We start from the raw sequence: 20,799 nt of genomic DNA, 5'->3' as shown, positions 1-20,799 counted from the left end.
CAAGAGGTACAAGGAGCTGAGAGGGAGTGGGAGTGCTGCTGGAGGACTAAGGAGTACAAGTGTTATCAAACACCAGGAGGAAGGTCCTGTGGTGAGGATAAAGAAGGTGTTTGGAGGAGGCCATGGGGAAGTAGCCCAGGGAGTTGTAGCTGTGATGCAGCTGTTACAAGAGGCACTATAGACAGCTGCGATCCACAGGGCTCTGGGCTGGAACCCGGAGTAGAGAGTGGGCCCACATTCCCCTCAAACCTCCCAACTCCTGATCAGACACAGGAGGAGTTGACCCAGACTGTGGGGAAGATCACTGAGGTGAGCAAATCTGCCAATAAGTGCAGGACCCACCAAGACAGAGGAGGAACTTTGTCACAACTGGCAAATACAATCTTCCTAATTGTTTGAGATACTGTCACCCTCCAGAGGAACTTCACTATCCCACTCAAAACCAATATCTGATTCTGTACTGAGGTGGGTTACCTTTACACATGTCCTTTTTTGAATGTTGCTGTTGACATTTGTCATAAGGAGGTTTTATCTTGCAAAAATATCTGAAGTTCTGAGGCTTATGTATATAAACTATAAATGTCCTGTTATCTTATTTAGTCTTTTGCACTAGCATGTCCCTCAAAAGTTGCACCACTCCATGGGCATCCATCACCAGAGTGAGAAAATAGAAGTTTGCATTATTAGCCTGGTCTCTAATTTAACAAAGAAGGATACTCTGCAGTGTACTTTTTTCTCATTAGACTGAGAGGGATCATGCAAACTGCTGTAGGCTTGTTGAATTTGGAAATAAATTAGAAATTCTCTGCTCACTTCCATCTACTGAGGGCAATAGGATGGGACTAGAACTTTAAGAGTAATATCAGCACTATAAATCCTCATGGCCAAGAATCACAACAGCGGAGTAGGAACTTGGATATGTGACTAAAAAATGATGCAAGTAGAAGATTTTTCAGTTCCTGTGGCACTTAAATTCTTTATGAAATAGATCAATTTCAAACAGGTGGGGTTCCCTACATCTAAACAGTAGGCTCGCCAGAGTACTGGCTCAGAGAACGTAAATTAGAGCTGGGCACAAAATAGCGGGGGGTTCTTTCTCTGGAAATTTTCAACTGAACAAACTGAATTTCTTTGAGGAATGCGGACACTTCCTGCATAATAATAATAATAAAATAAAGTTTTTAAATGAAAAAAACAATTTTCTGTCAAAAACCAAATTATGATGGAAATTTTTCAGTCAACCCTAATGTAAATCAGTCTGTAAGAAGAAGGGACAAGCATTCAGGCAATTGTACAGCACCAGTGAAATATTTGGAAACAGCCCCCTTCTATAAGCAGATGGGGAACTGATAGGAAAGAGTATTAGTGAAAATTATAATATAGGCTGGGGTGCAGGGGCCCAAAGGAAAATATTTATAAGAGTTCAAATGGTGGTTGGGTAAAGAGTCTGTCTTCTCCCTCGTACACAGAGGCAAAGGTCAAGTACAATGGCCATCCTTGCACTGTCCTGAGCATCAGAACTGGTATTAGTCCACCTCTCTAGTGTGTCTCACTGAGCCACAATACTTCTGTGCTGAGCTAGTTTCTTTGCACTGCCACTTACTGTGAGTTTTCTCCAACTGGGATAATGTAGTTCACCAAAAGTAACAGAAACCCAAATACTGAGTGGGATTAGGGTCATTATAGATTGGGATTGGAATAAAGACAATAAAGGAAACATTGCACAAGATGAGATGAACTACAAAAACTATTTAAAGCACAAAATCAATGAGGCCCAGCCCAGGAAAGACAGGCCTCCAAAACTTGGCTTGGGTAATACATTAACAGGAACATTAGAGATTACTGAAATAATTAACTGAGTGTTATGCCTCAGAGGCCACAAAGGCTAATGGAGAACAGATGACTAAATAAACATTTTCCCATAAGAAGGAGGAAAAATACTGGAAGAAGCCAGGGAAGAAATCAGTAAACCAGAAAGCTCTGTGATCACTGACAGAACCCAGGCAAGACTCCTCCCAGAAACCAGATTGAACAGGGCAGGCGATGGAGGGAGTTGGAGAGAGAGACATTTTATTAAAAAAATCACTGGACACTGCTCACAGATTACAAACTTGAGAGAGGGTGGTGGTTAATTAGCGAAAGAGTAAAGTGAGACTAGTTATTGGCCCAAGATCTCTGCCAGTAAGACATATGATCTCTGTAGGTGAAGTTCTAATGTTAATGTGAGGAGCACAAATGAAAGCTGGATGCAGCAGGGTACCCAGATGAGGGCAGGGCACCTAACATGCCTGGATATTGTGTGCATGTAAGTAATTCTAATGGTGGTACAACTCCTGTGCATAAAGGTAAGCAATTCTTGTAGAATATGTTGCAGTCAAAGCCTGCTCTGCTGTGATCCTAATCTTGCTGTCACATTCTCACAGATAAACAGTTGCTTTCACTACTTGCTCTTTGTGCCCCCCTGCCAGAGGCGAATTACCGTTTTGTGGTGTAGCCCTAAAGTTTAATCTGCTTGCTTGCATAGATATATCTTTTCTTAGAAATTTGAGTATTTGATGTAATAGGTTTATAGATTTATATTAAAAATAAGTTTGGCTGTAATGCAAGAGACCTACAGGCCAAAACCCTGTATGTTAAGCTAAGGCAAAGTTAGCATATTTTGGGACCCTTTTCCTAGGAAAGTAAAGATGACGTATATTTGTTAACCAAATAGATAAAACACCTATGCAGATGTCTAGAGACCTTTATCTAAACCAATAGACAATGAAGGATGGCAAAGGGGATTTTTCAACGTTGTACCCACAGACTTAACAAGTATACCACAAGTGCGTACATATCTGTCATCCATACGCACATACATACTAGCCTATGGGGTAAATGTACCCTAACACTTCTGTGGGGGAAGGATGAAATTTGGGCATAAGAGGAAGGATTTCTGACCAATGCCCTATAAAATGGCGATTCATCTTGCTATTTGAGAGGCAATCTGTCCATCTATCTACTCTTCACTGTCTCCATCTTCAACAATGTATCGATGCTACCCATCTACAATGGCTATTAACTATTAATAGGCCGTACTTTGTTTCTTTTCAAACTTTAAGTTTTAAGGGGACTAGGCTAAGCTTGGTTTCCCTACACTTTATTTCAGTTTAAGGTTTAGTGAGTTTAGTTATAGAGTAAACAGCTTCAACACCTCTGCATTAGCTTCCTTTGCTAGAGGTGTGAAGTCGGAACTGCCAGAGGCGTGATCCCGTATCTTCCAACACCAGGTTATTAAAAAAGAGTCTGAGTATTAACCAAAGTTTGCAGCACATAATATTGTATTATCATATGTATCTCTTGAATAACAGTAATACAATTGTAATTCTAAAAAAAGAACAGGAGTACTTGTGGCACCTTAGAGACTAACAAATTTATTTAAGCATAGGCTTTCGTGGGCTACAGCTCACTTCTTCGGATGCATAGAGTAGAAGACACAGACAGAAGATATTTGTGCATACAGAGAACATGAAAAGGTGGAAGTACCCACTATTGATTGGACTCTTACAGTTGGTATGGGTATAGCTACTTCCACCTTTTCATGTTCTCTATATGTATAAATATCTTCTGTGTGTTCCACTCTGTGCATTCGAAGAAGTGAGCTGTAACCCACGAAAGCTCATGCTGAAATAAATTTGTTAGTCTCTAAGGTGCCACAAGTACTCCTGTTCTTTTTGCGGATACAGACTAACACGGCTGCTACTCTGAACATTGTAACTCTGTAATTCTAACTGTTTTTTTACCATTTGCTTACTATTTCACTGATTTTAATAAAAGGTCTTAGTGTGAGCTTCCTATCATACCCCTGAAGGTCCTTTTATAAACTCCGTGAAGCCTGATTCAGGACGAACTTTATCTTCTGATCAAACAAACTGATGAACCTAAACCCATACTAATGAATACCATAATAATAATTATTAATATATTAAAATTAATTACAATTAAATTAAGTGGATAAATTAAATCAACACTATTAACACACCCCAAATCAGGCTACAGTGGGGCCCTGGGCAAGGACAAGTGGGGGCCCCTCACCACCTCTTCCACTTGCAGTACCCACCTCCCCATCCGTCCCTGCTCCTGCTAGGGAAATGGGGTCGGGGCACAGGGGCTTGCCCTGCTCTGCCTGCCTGGTGCTAGTGCCAGGGAGCAGGGCACAGGGCTGCCCATTTTTCCATGGCCCCCAATTGCCCTGTCAGCCCAGTGGCTAATCCACCACTGCCCCTGGCCAAACATTATACTTACTCACTTACAGTCTCCTGCTAACTATGTGCAGGAAAATTGGTGCTTAACATCAGTTAATAGATCTTAAATCAAAAGGAACTAGGGATTTGCTGTGAAAAATGGACTTTCAAAATTATATTATTACACTTGCTACCATGCGCTGAACCTCTGTGCACTGAATACCATTGGGCTCACTACCTGCAAATGAACCTTGCTACAGTAACTTCTTGGTCACCTGAAAATCTACATTTCCCTTACAAATCAGAACTTAGTCCAAATAACAAAGATCAGATCCAGCTATGCACCTTTCCAAAGTACAGAAGTATTTGGATGAAGATTTTGATTTGATCAGTTCTAGAGAAAGTGGGCAGTTGTAGGGTTTGGATCTGAACTCAAGCTTTCCCAAAGTTTTATGGTCCTGTGATCCAAAATACAGGAGCCTTATTTTCTACATCTGTAAAAAAACAGGGAGACTAATGGCATGACTATATGGGAATTTAGTGCGTGGCAAGCTGGGTTGTAAATCTATAACACTAACCTGGCACACACAAAGTTCCATAGCAGTAGATCAAAGTGCACGATGGACCCAGTGTGCAGCAGCAGAGTCCATATGTCACTTAGCGTGCAGGGGGTTAGTGCACTGTAGATTTTTATACCCCAGCTTGCCATGCACTAAATTGCCACGTAGAGGAGACCTAACACTTTGTAAAGCACTGAACTTTATGGATGAAAAGCACTATCTAAGTGATGAGTATTATTATTCATTTAAACTATATTAAAGTTTTGTACCATTGGACAAGGATATTCAAATATGTATCATCAGTTCCTTCTTAATATGAAACAGTGATCTAAGACCAGAACAGTTCAAAATGAGGCCTATTGACACTGTAGATTGTAACTGGCTAGTCTCGCAAATATGTACATTAATCATGGAGTTGGTAAAACAAACGTTATTCATTTGCTCTCCTGTAGTAGCTGTAAGGTAAATTGTACTTCCGTCTGTTTAAACATTTATTTAGATAATTTTTAAAATGTGTATAATTTATTCCATACATTGTAAAACGTATATGGAGCAATTGCTATCGGTAGTGTAATGTTTATTTGATTTTTTTTAAAACATATCAAATAAATTTTGAGATTCATCTTGATTTATCATCTAAATTGTAATTAAATCCCTGATCTAACTTCATTAAAATCAATGGAAAGACTCCCATTGGCTTCAGTAGGAATTCATTCAGATTCTTAGGGTTTGCCTATGCAAACATTTCATCACTGCAAGTTGGGGTGTAAATTTACCTCACATTAGCCTGCCATGGACTAATTGTCCATGTGCACCCTGCTGGCACCCATTAACCAACTGCTAATGCATGTCAGCAAGGTACACACAGACAGTCAGTGGCAGGCTTGTGCGAGGTAGATTCACATCCCAGCATGCTATGAACTAAATGTTTGCATAGACAAGCCGTAGACAATTTTTATTGACTTCATCAGCAGCCTTGTGGTTCCCTAAATAAATAATAACGACAGACAGCTTTTAGACATTGATGTGGGTCACAAAATCCTTATTAAATGGTTACTTCTAAGTATCCCAGGTATTATAGAGTATTTTCAAAATTCCACAAAGGGTCAAATGCGCTGGGCTTAGCTGCTTGACAAAGGCCAGTACGATATGATCCATCCAACATAAATGAAGCTAGGGACTGAATACAGGCCAAATTATCTTTATGAAAAAATATATTTTTCTAACTACCAGAACACCAAAATTTCCAATACTTTCTGGGTTGAGTTAGAGGTAGCTTTTCTCCTGGTATTTCAGGACAGTACCTCCATTTCCAGCCATGTTTTACATCAAGAAGGACCTGATGTCATGTAAAACTGAGTTTCCAGCCTCCTGTAATTACAAGTGTAAATGCTGTTATTTAGACATCTGGCTACCTGACCTGCATGTACAAATCAAGTAGCTGGATCAGGGCCAGTGCAACCATTTAGGCAACCTAGATGGTTGCCTACGGCGCTAGGATTTGAGGGGTGGCATTTTCTTCGGCAGCGACCGTGGTGGCCGGATCTTCAGCTGCCCCGGTCACCACCGGCATTTAGGTGGAGGGAGCTGGGGCAGGAAAGCACGGGGAAGGCTGCCTACAGCAAGTAAGGGGGGGAGGGCGGCGGCACACAGAGGAACTCCCCGCCCCAGGTCACCCCTGCCCCACCTCCTCCCCAAGCATGATGTGGCTGTTTCACTTCTCCCGCCTCCCAGGCTTGCAGTACCTAAGCTGATTGGCGCCACAAGGCTGGGAGGTGGGAGAAGTGAAGTGGCAACGGCATTCTCGGAGTGGAGGCAGAGCAGGGGTGAGCTGGAGCAGGGGGGGTGCTTCAGGGTGGAGGGTGAGGGTGGGGAGCTGCCACGGGGGGATTCATAAGGGTGGAAGGGAGGAGCTGCCGTGGGGGGCGGCGCCTCAGGGTGGAGGTGGGGAGCTGCCGCCCAGGGGCCTCAGGGCGGGGGTTTGGGGATGGGGGAGGGTGAAAGGTGGAAGTTTCACCTAGGGTGTGAAACATCCTTCCACCGGCCCTGAGCTGGATTCCTTCATTCTTGGGTTTGTATCCACAGTTAACTGCAGACACAAAACTGGAGGTTAGGTTGAGGTTCCTTTAAAAATCAACCCTGAGAGGTCTAGCAGTTAGAGTGAATCTCTGCAGGTTTGCCCCAGCAATTAATTTGAAGCCAGGCTGATGACCAGTAAAGTTATTTAGCCATTAATACAGAGCTATCCCAGACTGTTCTATTCTATCTTGTTCTGTATAGGTTCTTATACTGTGCTCCTCACCATAGTATGCGAGTGCCTTCCAGTTTCACATTGAGCAACTTGACTATATATCAGTCACATCCATGTGCAGTGGAAGCATGTGCAGTGGAGTCCCTTGTTTTGGGAGAGTCTGGGTGGGGGAGGGAGATTTAAAAAAAAAAACGTGTATATGTTGCTATATATTCATAATTTTCACTGAGGCACAATACTTCCATGAAGAGGTGGTTTGTCTCTGCACAGCCACTTACTGTGGGTGTTCTTGTACTGGAACAATGTCGTTCATAGACAATGAGGGGAAGAGCAATACTGAGTGGGGTTAGGGTAACTGTAGATAGGGATAAAAACCTTAAGGAGAACAAGATAACAGAAAAGGAAATAGTGCATAAAATGTTGGGGTGGCTGGACACCTCATCAGGCAGAAAGGGGACTTGAACTTGTGGTTTTTTGCATCCCAGGTGAGTGCACTAATCACTCAGCTGTAAGGAAGGACCTCTCTTCTTTTGTGTGGAGTTAGGTGTCCTCTAAGAATCCCTACTAGATTGGGCCCTACACAGGAGACAGGGAGTGAACATCTCCCTTTCCATGGTTCATGGATTGCTCCTTGGGGCTTAGGCAGGCAATAGGTACCTAGAGGGAGGCAGCAGTGCTTATGCTCAGAGGCAGGAACTTAGGCACCTTGGTAACTAGTACTGCGAAAATGTAGGCACTGAGCAAGTTTAGGCACCTATGGGGATAGGCAGCAGCCAAACAGCAGTTTTGTGGATCACAGTGACACCTTAAAACAATGTGAGTCTTAGGTGCATCAGTACCTTTGTGGAGCCATACCTGGGACCTTGATCTTGATTCAAAATTCTGTGGGAAGTCCATGTGGAGAGGAGAGGACAGGAGTGATGTGTTCATAGGAGCCTGTGTTGCTGAGGAGATGTGCTGCAGTATTCTGTACTAGTTGGAGTTTCCTAACTGTTGAAAGCTTCATGCCCAGGTGTATTACATTGCTGTAATCTATCTGAGAAGTGACAAAGGTGTGGGTAACAGAGACCATGTTATCATCATCAGCCTATAAAAGAAGCAGAGTGTATGGTTTAGAGGAATGAGTGTGGTGGTGCAAACAGGACTGTCTCAGTTTTCATCCCAGTTCTGCTAGTGATTCCCTGCACTGGGCAAGTCATTTAGAATGGAATTTTTCAAAAGTGCCTAAGTGACTTAGGAGCACATGGCCCATTTCAACTTGTATAGGGAACATCAATGGGTGTTGTGCTTCTAAGACAGTTAGGTGATTTAGAAAATCCCACTCTGTCTCATATTCTCCATCTGTAAATTGAGGATAATAATAATTATCCTCACATAGCTGAAATGAGTCTGTCACGGGCTGACTGGCCCTTTGAGTAGGGTAACCAGATGTCCTGATTTTTATAGGGATAGTCTCGATATTTGGGGCTTTTTCTTGTATAGGGTCCTATTACACCCCACCACCTCCTCCTCCTGTCCTGATTTTTCACACTTGATATCTGGTCACCCTATCTTTGAGGCAAGTTAAGCTCAGCCTGACTTGCCATGATCAGCTAACCAGTCCGTAGCTGATCCTGATTGTCTGAGGATCAGATGGCTCAATTCAATTATCAGGCACAGCTGAGGAAGAGTTGAGTAACTTCCATAAAGGACTGGAAAAGCTCTGGGAAAGTAGCCCTGCAGGTTAGTGGTTTGGGTAAGAGATGGGCTTTCAGGAAGAAACTAGAGGGTCGGTGCTCTACAAGTGAGTGGAGTGGAAGGGCACCTCAAGAGAGGTGGAAGATGCTTTTGTTTTATGCTGTTTGTACTAGAGGCTGCTACTAGAGAGGGCTTCCTTGTGGGATGGTAGGACTATTGTTGGGACTCAGAGGGAAACAGAAGTGAAGCCATGACTGTTCCATGCCACAGCAGGCAGGGAGTGGGTGCTTTCCTAGGCTCTTAGGAGTATTCATTACTTATGCTTATACGATACTTTGAAGATGTAAACCACAGTACTATTCACAGAAACTGAAGTAAGTGTTTATCCATTTCATATCACTCATTTAAAGGAACAAGTCCTCATTCAGGCCAATCAAGGGGCATTTTTTTTTTTTTTTTTTTTTTTTTTTAAGAACTAACACCGAAACTGCATACCCAATAGATATATCTTATGAGTGTAGCATAAAACTAGTTCATGGCCAAAAATACATACTGTACAAGGTGCCCAAAAAGTCATGCTACTTCTAGCTGCCAAACAAGAGGCTTTATGTTATACAAAAGACACTGCTTGAATCTTGCAACAGAACAAATGGACTGTAAAGAAAACACACTCCGCAGCTGTCTGAGGATTTTTCTGTTATTTCCAACCTTCTGAACTTCATTTAAAAGAGAGAGGAAGTCATCTGTGATAAAGTATGACCATGAAACACAAATAAGTATTGCAGAGAAAATCCTATGCGTACCATGTGACTATATAGAATGAGGAAAGGAAAGTGACCCCACTCACAGTCCATGCTATGGCACCAGAAAGGCTGATTCAGTGGAGAGAATCTGATCAAGAGACAAATAAAACCCTGGCTCAAGTTAGTAGATGCTGCTGTACCTTACATATTTATACTGAACCATTAAATATAGCCCTTTTTTGTGGTATTTTGATGAGCAATGTGGGGGATACAAAATTCCTATTAATGAAAATGGTGAGGTGAAAAGAAGTGAATAGAGAGTAATGTTAAAAGTAAACCCAGTGATGTAAGACCCAGAAAGCTAGTACCCCTTGCCTCCTGCAGCATATGAATTATTTTAGATTTTCTTACTGGCAGTTTTTCGGTGGTTGTGCCTGATTATTACTTTTATTACAGAATTGCTTAGGGGCCCCAGCCATAGACCAGGACTCCACTGTGCTAGATGCTGTACAAAGACAGAACAATGAGATGGTCCCTGCCCCGATACGGTTGCAATCCAAGTATAAGAACAGAGACAAAAGGTAGGTGCAACCAGCAGATGGGAAGCATAAGAACATCATGTGTCAGTACAGGTCAACAAGGTAAGTCGAGGTCACAGTACACCAGCTGCCTAGCCATTGCCAAGTTTTTTGTCAATATCACAGCAGGTGTGGGTGGGGGAAGTGGGTGTAATTCCACCAGTCTCAGATAAATGGTTCCTCTTAAAGAACAGAATCTGTACCATTTAAACAGGCAATCGTAGTTGGGAGTCTTACACTGTATAGCTGTTAAATGTTTATTAGATAGCAGATATTTTAAAATAATATCTTGGAGCCTGAAATAAATGGACAAATGGGTTTCTATTGACTTCAACGAGCACTGGATATTCTTGTCCTTAACATTATTCTCCATCAACACATTTGGTAAACTTCAGGTTGTTACCTTTCCCAGGCCTTTTCTGGGGGTGATTAATTGGGGAGCTTGGTTGGGGTAATATTATTTGGAGTTGGGAAGTTGTAGGTGGCCTTTATTAAGATCTAGTGTTATAGCCTTGTTTGGGCACCCTAGTTTCTTAATATATTAAAGAAGCCTCTTTTATATAAAACCTAGAGTATAAATGAGGCACAGTAAATAAATGCAAATGACTAAATAAATTTTACCATGGTTACATGATTATCAGTTACTGTGATCCTTCCATGGCCATAAAATATTGACTAAAGAGCTTGACATTACAAAAGTTTAAATGCTGATGTCTTTATAGAGATCTACAGGATCAAGTTTTCTGCCTTGCCACTGTAGTAATTACAACTGATTATCAGGACTGGGGGAATGAAAGAACAAAGAAATCTATCTGCCCATTGTGTTTATAAATGAAAATTGTCTTTACATATAAGAACGCTACATTGTAGTTGGACTATATAAATGCAGTTAGACTATAATCTGAGAGGCAGCTCAGCCAAATTAGTTTTAGATAGCTGAAAATTGCAGAAGATATGCTGCAGACATGGTACATACATGATCCTACACTCGCATAACATGAAAATAGACCCTTAGCATTACTTACAGTCAGCTAAGAATAGGCTATATGAATGCTATATGCTGTTTCCAGCACAGGTATGCCATTGAATGTAACAAAAGGGTGAAATCCAGGCCCTATTTGAAATAATGGGAGTTTTTCCATTGACTTCAGTGGAGGCAAGGTTTCAACCAAAGTAACTGCGTTCTTTTGTGGTGATACAAATATGTTCTGCTATGGTGTCAACTATAATAAATTACTCTAGGAAATTCACTTTTGGTTTAATCCAGCAAGAGAAGGAAACTTCAAAGCAGAGGTTACCTGAGTAATGTTACACTCATCCAAGTGCTGTAGGAGTCTCTGAGGTACGGATTACGTTATACTAGGCTCAATGAAGAGTTAAGGATGTGGTGTAGCCTAATTTAGGAATTTCCTTGCTCTTCTGGGTTTGATATAGAGCCTTATCTCAGTGTGGAACTACATAGGAGTGACTCTTCATGCATCAAAGCACAAATAAATCCCATAATGTAACTGGAAAGTATGTACTATGTAAAATATATCATACTGCTGGGGAGGGAAATTTCTTGTTTAAAATTTAAAATTAATGTCTCTCTCCTGGAAGAGGCCGGAATGACTGACACCTCTGGAGTCCAAAGTCCTCTTTTATCCACATGTAGCAATTACTGCATACCTGGCAGCAGCAGTGCAAGCTTCCCCACTCCCTGCCTGTTACCACTTCCCAGTCCCACCCAGCTGATGTATCTCATCCTGGACCTTGAGGACCCCACCTCTACATGATGAGAGAGTATTTTAGTCTTCATGCCAATTTGTTCTTTTACCTCCCTACTAAGGCTACCAAGGGTTTTAGTTAGTGTAAGTTGTGGCACTGGTTTTTGCGATGTAGATCCCTGGACTGAGACCATTAACTCATTTTACATAGGCCACTGAACAGCCATCAGATGGGAACAACTTTCAGATACCACCCAACTAAGCCAGATTCAACCAAGTGACTTGCTGATGCCAGGCTCCTGTTCAATACCATTTTTGTGAGATACCCAGTCCCATTCCTTATGTGTTTTTTAATAGAATTTTTGTTAAATGATGAGGCGCTCAACTATGGACTCAGAGTTCAGGTTGTAGCAAACTGCAGCAGCTGAATTACAAACCTCTCGAAAAATTAAATGATAATGGAAGTGCTTTACTGTCCCTTAATGATAATATCAACCTGGGGAGACACTAATAATACTGTGGTACTGCAGGCAGAATTATAAAATACAGTAAATAAAACTTCCATACAGTACAAAGTGCACATAGGGTTTCTATGCTAAGTTAATGGTTTTAGTGAATTCCTAGTAAGGCTAATAGTCTTTCAAGTAATTTGGAATATTAATTTATGATTTATTAATCATTTTGACTTATACAGCACTCTAAGTATACATAGACACAGAGTGAAATCCTGACCATACTGAAGTCAATAGCAAAACTCTCTTTGACTTGAATGGGGCCAGGATTTCACCTACAGTATTGTTACCCACTTTGACCTGAATAGTTAGCCAAAATTCAGGGCCTTGTGGGTTGTTTCCATTAGGAGGAGAAATTGATGATGGAGTCGGGTATTCTTTGATACAATCCTATTCATTTACAAAGAATGAACTGATAGTTCTGTTTCCCTCTACACAGAAGGAATCAAACAGCAGGAGACAGGTTTTTTTTCTCACACTCCCAAGCATCTTTCCAACCAGTGTTTTACGCAAAAGTTCTCTTAACTTTTCTCAGAGTCATGCTGCAAGTGCATTTCACTCTGGCTATGCCCTTGGCTTTCTGCCGTTTCTCTGTCAGCTTCTCTGGTGTTTCTACTGCCTCTCACCCACATAGAGACACAGTTGTAATCAAATCAATCCCCTTCCCGTCAGCTTCTCTGGTGTTTCTGTTGCTTCTCTCCCACACAGACACACAGCTGTAATCAAATCAATCCCCTTCCCCTGCATTTATCAGACTCTTGGGAAACCCAGTGGACCAAATGGCCCAGCTACTCCTCAGGTTAGCCAGCAATCTGGTCTTTGGATGGTGGCTTTCCATTATTTCAACAAAGGAGTATTTAATTGTTCCTTGTTTAAGCTGAATGGAAGCTAGCTGTCACACCCAGGAGCCTCCGGGGGATGTGTGATTCCCCAACCTCAAGTGTAACAGTATGTAGTTGGATTTTTAAAAAGTCCTTTTGCCTTAAAGCTGATGTCCATTAAAATATGAACAGCTCATACAGATTAAACCAAACAGAACTTTCCTCGCCCTGTGTTCTCTCTGGATTTTTAAATATGACCAGGCCTTTAAAAAACCTGCAAACTCCTAGTCCACCCCTTTCTGGGAAACCTTAAAAATAGATAAAGCTTGTAGGGGTCCTGCTAGTCATCAGCCTTGGACTCTGTTGGATCAAGGAGGAAATCAAATTCCAGAGTTGAGGACACATCATGGAAAATGTGGCATCATGTAGCACCTTTTGATTATACTGGCAGTAAGTGTTTAAGAACATAAGAACGGCCATACTGGGTCAGAACAAAGGTCCATCTAGCCCAGTATCCTGTCTTCTGACAATGGCCAATGCCAGGTGCCCCAGAGGAAATGAACAGAACAGGTAATCAAGTGATCCATCCCCTATCGCCCATTCCCAGCTTCCGGCAAACAGAGGCTAGGGACACCATCCCTGCCCATCCTGGCTAATGGCCATTTTTGGACCTATCCTCCATGAACTTATTTAGTTCTTTTTCAAACCCTGTTATAGTCTTGGCCTTCACAACATCCTCTGGCAAGGAGTTCCACAGGTTGACTGTTTAGTGCAGACAGATCACGGGTTCTATTGACAAAGGGCTTAAAATCCAAAGGCAAAGCAAAACAAGTCAAGACAGGACAAGGCATACACAGAACGTGGTGTGGCCATTTTCTCCTTCAGTGCTGTTTTCTGGCACAGCTTCTCTGCAGCAGTTGAATGCAGTGGCCTGCCTTTGAAATGTTCTACAGAAGTGCTGGCACTTCAGAATGACATCCTTCCTATGCCCCAGAGTTTGTATTTTGCTTCACATCAGAGGAGCACTCAATGTCCCTGACTGTAGAGAAATCTCCATAGTTGTCCTAGCACCAGTGCAACTACACTGGTTCGAGTGCTACTTTAGGTAGAACATAGGTGTGTGTTTGCCACTGTTGTATCTGAAGTTGCTCAGAGATAGGTTAGAAGACATGGTGGTAAATACACCTATGCCCTGTCTACACTAGTTCTCCCACTCTGTTGCCACTACCCCTGGAGTTGCACTGGTGCTGGAGTAGTAGTGAGAGACTTCTTTCCAACCTGAAAGGCAGCTAATTGTTATCTGACACCACCTGATGATTGAATTTTTTACTCACAATGTCCTATGTGACTACTGAGTTAAACTTACACTGCAGTTATACAAGAATACTCAGACATGAACACCACCTAGAGGCAAGATAATAAATTAAACTATAAAGATTTATAGTTGAGAGAACCAAACTTGTGTCAACCATTTTGGCCTACCTCCAGCCACTGTGAAGCTGAGACCCCCAGTGTAAGCTGAATATTTTTGGCAACTTTGCTTCAAACTAATCCTTCTAGGAAAGAGACGACATCTGCCAACGATGACTGGAGGCTAACATGTCACTCCAGAGGCAATATGGTGTCCTCCTCCTCTTGTATACCCCTGACATTGGGAAGATATTTGCTGGGATACTCACTGGTAACTGAGTGAATCAGGTAATTCAGTTGTGATCCACTTCTATTTTTCCTTTCTTTATTTTAGTGGATATTAGATAAAATAAGGGTCCAAATGAATCAAAGGGATTGTTAGTTAAAGCTTTATTGAATGTGAGCTATGAGACCTGTGCACCGCATACCAACAGTTTGAGGGATGTCCGCCATTTCCAAGTTTTCAATGATCAGTTGTGACTCCTAAAATGCACCAATACACTCCCTTTCCCTTTAACTCTTACTATGATTTGTATTACCATAGTACCTAGGAGCCTTGTTGTGACAGGTGCTGTACAAACACAGAACAAAAAGATAGTCTCTGCCCCAAGAGTTTACAATCTAACAATTCTTACTTTGCTTCTATGACTACAAGGGCAATGAAATGTAAGAACCGTGCAAGCCTTGATTTAGCTCTGCCTTTCTCTCCCCTCATGGAAATCGCTGTGGGAAGAGGTTTGGGGGAGCTGGACTGGTAAAACTCCACAAAAATCTCCTTGCCAAATTTTCATTGGATTGTTTGATCTATACAAAGGTTGAGGTTCTGTACCCAGGTCCCATACTAAAGGGTCCCCCCACCTAAAATGCCCCAAGCTTCTGCCCTCAGAACCATGATCCCTGGAGGGGGGCACAGGAGACCAGGACCTTCCCAGTGCAATTCATCCTTGTGCAGAGGGGGAACACAAGGCTCATGCACCCTTAAGCTGTCTATTTCAAGGGCTTAAAGAATTTTTTAAGTGCTCCATAGATCTTGTGCTGGCCCCACTGCACATGGCTCCTTTGGTCACAGTGTTGCACTGGGAGCTTCAGTTCAACGGATTATCCACCATGACCCCCAAATCTCTGTCAGAGTCAACCCTTCCTCAGTTGTGACTTTTGGAGCATCTAGTAAAGTGTTCTTAAACTATTCACATTTATCGTTCACATTTTTCTGACTACATTCAGCTGATTTGTATCATAGCGGTTTTCAGCTTTGTGAAATTGGCCCCTTTAAAGCACAAAAGTATAGATAGCTCTGGTCTGGAGTCAATTCTGTTTGCATATTATAAATGTGATCAATTCATGATAATTTGTACTTACATTACATTAATTTATAGTTCTGTGATCAGTTTATCTTTATCTGTCAAGGCAAGATCTAATATAGAATTCAAGAGTAAGTGATGTGCATTGGGGAACTGTGGGATATTTTGAAGTGGGCCTCCCTTGATCTCTCCTGTTGAAGCTGTTTCACTGTGGATAAATAATGAAAGAATGAGTCCTTCCAGATAGGTGCCTAATCACTGGACCATAGTCATTCTTGCTCTCTCTCCTTTCCTCCTCCCCCTCAACATTCAGAGACAGAAAGTCATGCACTCAATATGTGCAATACTTTACTTTTTTCATTTAAGTACACATCTGAGTGTGATGCACCAAACATCCCTTTATTTAGCTATACAATCATAAAAGACAAGAGGCAGTTTGCACCTGGCAATCTTTCAGATTTGGAGATCATTCTGAAATTTAAATTTACATGCCATCTAAAGAGATTAGAAATTTTACTCTGGGTGAACGACACCCTTTATAATAACAACCATTCCCAGCGTTTCACTGTCTGTGCAGTGGTATGTTAAACATTCAAGCTAATGGCATGATGTTCTGATATTACCAAGATATTTATACATCCCAGAATGCATTTATTATAGGAGTTGCAATAAATTGCATTTGAAGGGACAGCAACTGCATGCTTGAAAACAGATGGTTTTAGTACTCTGAATAGGCCTGATCCTGTCTGTCAAAGTTAAGCAGATTTGAGTCTGGTTGTCTTTTAGGTTTGCTGTTTCTCTGTGATCGTAATGGTAAAGAATTTACATTAATCTGCATGTGCATGTATACACATATAGATAGAGATTACACCACATGTGTATCTCTGATAAATTGAAGTGTCATGTGATAAAACTGCATTTATACCCTATGCTCATCTCCCCTACACTCCACCCACACTACCTGGTGCACTCCAAACTTCTGATCAGCTTTCAGACAATTGATGCTTGAACACATCAATCAAATCCGTAGAAATGTTTCCTTCTTTCTTCACATGATGTGGAACTCCCTCCCCCCTCAAAATTGCATTGGCTAAAATGGTTAATATTCAGTGCTGGACAAGAAACAGGATGAAGTTTTTGATCTCTTCTGAGTTCTAGAGGCTAGAAACAGGAGCTGTGTAGTGTTAGAAGATAAGGAATCCCCTCTTCCTTTCTGGTGGGATTAAAGCTTTCATTTCTAACTGATTTGTGAAACACTGGAGCTTAAAGCAGTGATGTTCTGATCTATGGAAAAGCTAACTTAGGTAATATTTAAAGTTTTATAAAATGTATTGGATTTTATTATTCCCTCCCTTTAAGGCCTTTTTTAAGTGAATGAGTGGCCTGATTTCCATTATTGCCATAGATGGTGTCTAACATGTCCCCATTACAAACTGCGGTCAATGGGAGGAGTTACAAAGAGTAACCTTACACCGGTTGGTAAAATCAGTTATTACTTTTCTCAGAACTTTTTTTTTAATGTGATGTTTGTCAGTTGTAGGGAAGGGTGCTGTCTTATTTGAATCTCAGGAGAGTGGGTCTAAGCTAACCTAGGATATAACAACTTCTGCCCTACTCAATAAAAGAAGGGGCCACAGAGCTCAGAAATCAAATAAATATGTGGCTCAAATGATAGAGCAGGAAGAGAAATGAAGATAAAAGGTTTAAAATGAGGAAAGTGGATGGGAAACAGAGAACAGGGAAAGGTGCTGGCCTGTTTGAATTCTGGGAGGGGGGCCTTGGTCCACCCAGAATGAAAGCTCCACCTCTCAATCAAGGGGAGAGGCCACAGAACACAATAGATTAAAAACAAATGAAACAGGGATGGATGTAGCATCATAAGAGTGGCCATACTGGGTCAGACCAAAGGTGCACCTAGCCCAGTATCCTGTCTTTCGACAGTGGCCAATGCCAGCTGCCCCAGAGGGAATGAACAGAACAAGTAATCATTAAGTGATCCACCCCTGTCACCCATTCCCAGCTTCTGGCAAATAGTCTGGAGACACCATCCATGCCCATCCTAATAGCCATTGATGGACCTATCCTCCATGAACTTATCTAGCTATTTTTGAACCCTGTTATAGTCTTGGCCTTCACAACATCCTCTGCAAAGAGTTCCACAGACTGACTGTGCGTTGTGTGAAAAAATACTTCCTTGTGTTTGTTTTAAACCTGCTGCCTATTAATTTCATTTGGTGACCCCTAGTTCTTGTGTTATGAGAAGGAATAAATAACACTTCCTTATTTACTCTCTCCACATCAGTCATGATTTTATAGACTTCTGTCACAGGGTTTCTCAAACAGGGGTCGCTGCTTGTGTAGGGAAAGCCCCTAGCGAGCCGGGCCGGTATGTTTACCTGCCCCATCCACAGGTACGGCTGATCGCAGCTCCCACTGGCCGTGGATCGCTGCTCCAGCAGCTCCCATTGGCCTCGAGCAGCGATCCGCGGCCAGTGGGAGCCACGATCAGCCGGACCTTAGTCATCTCTTTTCCAAGCTGGAAAGTCCCAGTCTTATTAATCGCTCCTAATCTGGAAACCCTTCCATACCCCTAATAATTTTTGTTGCCCTTTTCTGAATCTTTTCCAATTCCATTATATCTTTTTTGAGATGGGGTGACCACATCTGCATGCAATCTACTAGAATTCTTTGAGGGGATCAACAAGCATGTGGACAAGGGAAAACAGTGTACTTTGATTTTTAGAAAGCCTTCTAAAAATCACACATTCAAGGTGTGAGTGTACCATGGATTTATATAGAGGCAATATGATATTTTCTGTCTTATTATCTATCCTTTTCTTAATGATTCTCAATATTCTTTTTGCCTTTTTGACTGCGCCTGCACACTGAGTGGATCTTTTCATAGAACTATGCACAATGACGCCAAATATCTTTTTCTTGAGTGGTAACAGCTAATTTAGACCCCATCAGTTTATATGTATAGTTGGGATTATGTTTTCTAATGTGCATTACTTCACATTTATCAACATTGAATTTCATCTGCCATTTTGTTGCATAGTCACCCAGTTTTGTGAGATCCTTTTGTAGCTTTTCACAGTCTGCCTGGGACTTAACTATCTTGAATAGTTTTATATCATCTGCAGATTTTTCCACCTCACTGTTTACCCCTATTTTCCTCTCTCCATTCTGAAAACTGACCATTTATTCCTACCCTTTGTTTCCTGTCTTTTAACCAGTTACCAATCCATGAGAGGACCTTCCCTCTTATCCCATGATAGTTTACTTTGCTTAAGAGCCTTTGGTGAGGGACCTTGTCAAAGGCTTTCTAAAAATCAAAGTACACTGTTTTCCCTTGTCCACATGCTTGTTGATCCCCTCAAAGAATTCTAGTAGATTGGTGAGGCATGATTTCCCTTTACAAAAACCATGTTGACTCTTCCAAATTATGTTCATCTGTATCTGACAATTTTGTTCTTTACTATATTTCAAAGATCCAAAGATTCTAAACAAGGATGTCGGATGAGGACCCCGAGCACAGGGGAAAGTGCTGAACTAACAAGTGTCAACACTTAAGTCCTCTGGTTTTCTATAGAATAGATGCAATATGGGCAGCAGCAACAATAATGCAAGCTTCCCCTTCCCTATCAATGTGCCAGAGGAACCTCCACTAGCCGTGAGATGGCAGTTTAGTCTGTCTTCAGACATATTTAGTTCTTAATATCCCTCCCAAGAATGCTTGTAGGAGTACCATTTGTGGTAGTGATTTGTGTGATGTGGAAATCTGACTGTGATCTGAATGGAGAGGATCAAATTCTGAGACTAACTGAAAAGCTATCAAATAATAACTTACAGCCACTACTACACTGGGTTCACACCAGCAGCTTGTATATTTCTGCTCCATATTATCAATCCCCAGAGCCATCTAGTCTCCTCCTCTGAAAACAATCATCACAAATTATATTTAACTTTTACCAATGAAATGGTTCAATATTGCCTCTATTCCTTAATTTTACATTTCACTGCTGTATAGTTATCTCCTTTTTATTTGTATTGTTCTCCAGATTGTCTGGAAACGTTGAAGATGAGTCCACCCTTAAGTGAAGGTGTCTTTATGGGTGTTAGGTTTCACCTTGATTTCTATTCTTTTGCAGTACAACTTTCTAACTTCAGATTTTTGTTTGTTTTGTTTTGCTAAATACTTGTCAGATATTGTCTGAGTCATAAATGTACACCACCATTTTCACCTACGAATTTCCATGACACACTAACTGTTTAAAGTAGCTTATCCACCTATAGCATTCAATACTCTGGAGATTCAATAACAAACTCTCATGGGATCCCTTACTAAAGCACCACATTGTCATCCCCTATTTCCACTGGCTAAGAAGAACTAAATGGGGAAGATTTGGAGTGGGTCGAACAACATGCTGTTTCCTTCCCTCCTTCATGCCAGAAGTCTGTAAAGTCAAGCCCCACCGTTGTGAAGGGCACTGGAGCCAGGACAGTAGGGGGCACAGCTGAGAGACTGACACACTTCCTCATATTGTCCTTACTCCATCCTTCAAACTCAGGGGATTTCAGTAGTGTAAGATACTGATGACTCCTTCATCCACCCTACTACCTTGTTATGACCTGGTCCCCTCTCACCTTCAGGGAGTTGGGACAGCAGTTGGCAGGAAGACCACAGTGGCATGGCGCTCTCATGAAATGTGAGGGGCTCCTGGCTAGACAATAGGCCTCCATGGATGTTCCAAGATCTGTGGAATACCCCCATGGGTCTCAAGCTACCTGCAAGTTTCAAGGTCCACATCCTGAGAAGCTCCATGGGAGGCAACACCACCAATGGGACATTTGAAAGAAACTCCATCATTTTCAACTCCTGGACACACATTTCTTCTTTCACCAGGTTTACACGGGTATAACTCTGTTAACTACATAGGAGCTATTTTTGATTTGAGTATAGAATCGGGCTAATCTAATTTCCTCATTCCTATGTAGTCTTTTCCCACAAAGGGGA

At 41.7% G+C, this 20,799-nt stretch overlaps 1 long non-coding RNA gene across 1 annotated transcript in view; it reads left to right on the top strand.

Annotated features, from left to right (window-relative positions):
- Positions 1 to 20,405, top strand: part of LOC142047244 (uncharacterized) — a 66,901-nt gene extending 46,496 nt beyond the window's left edge. The window contains exons 2-4 of the long non-coding RNA XR_012656436.1: positions 9,911 to 10,035; positions 17,188 to 17,261; positions 19,844 to 20,405. This is a non-coding gene — a long non-coding RNA (uncharacterized LOC142047244). The remainder of the gene's footprint in view (positions 1 to 9,910; positions 10,036 to 17,187; positions 17,262 to 19,843) is intronic.
- The last annotated feature ends 394 nt before the right edge of the window (positions 20,406 to 20,799 follow it).

Source organism: Chelonoidis abingdonii, chromosome 8, assembly GCF_003597395.2.
Source record: "Chelonoidis abingdonii isolate Lonesome George chromosome 8, CheloAbing_2.0, whole genome shotgun sequence".
Taxonomy (NCBI): domain Eukaryota; kingdom Metazoa; phylum Chordata; order Testudines; family Testudinidae; genus Chelonoidis; species Chelonoidis abingdonii.
Note: the sequence above shows the minus strand (reverse complement) of the source record. Positions and strands in the feature narration are given on the sequence as shown.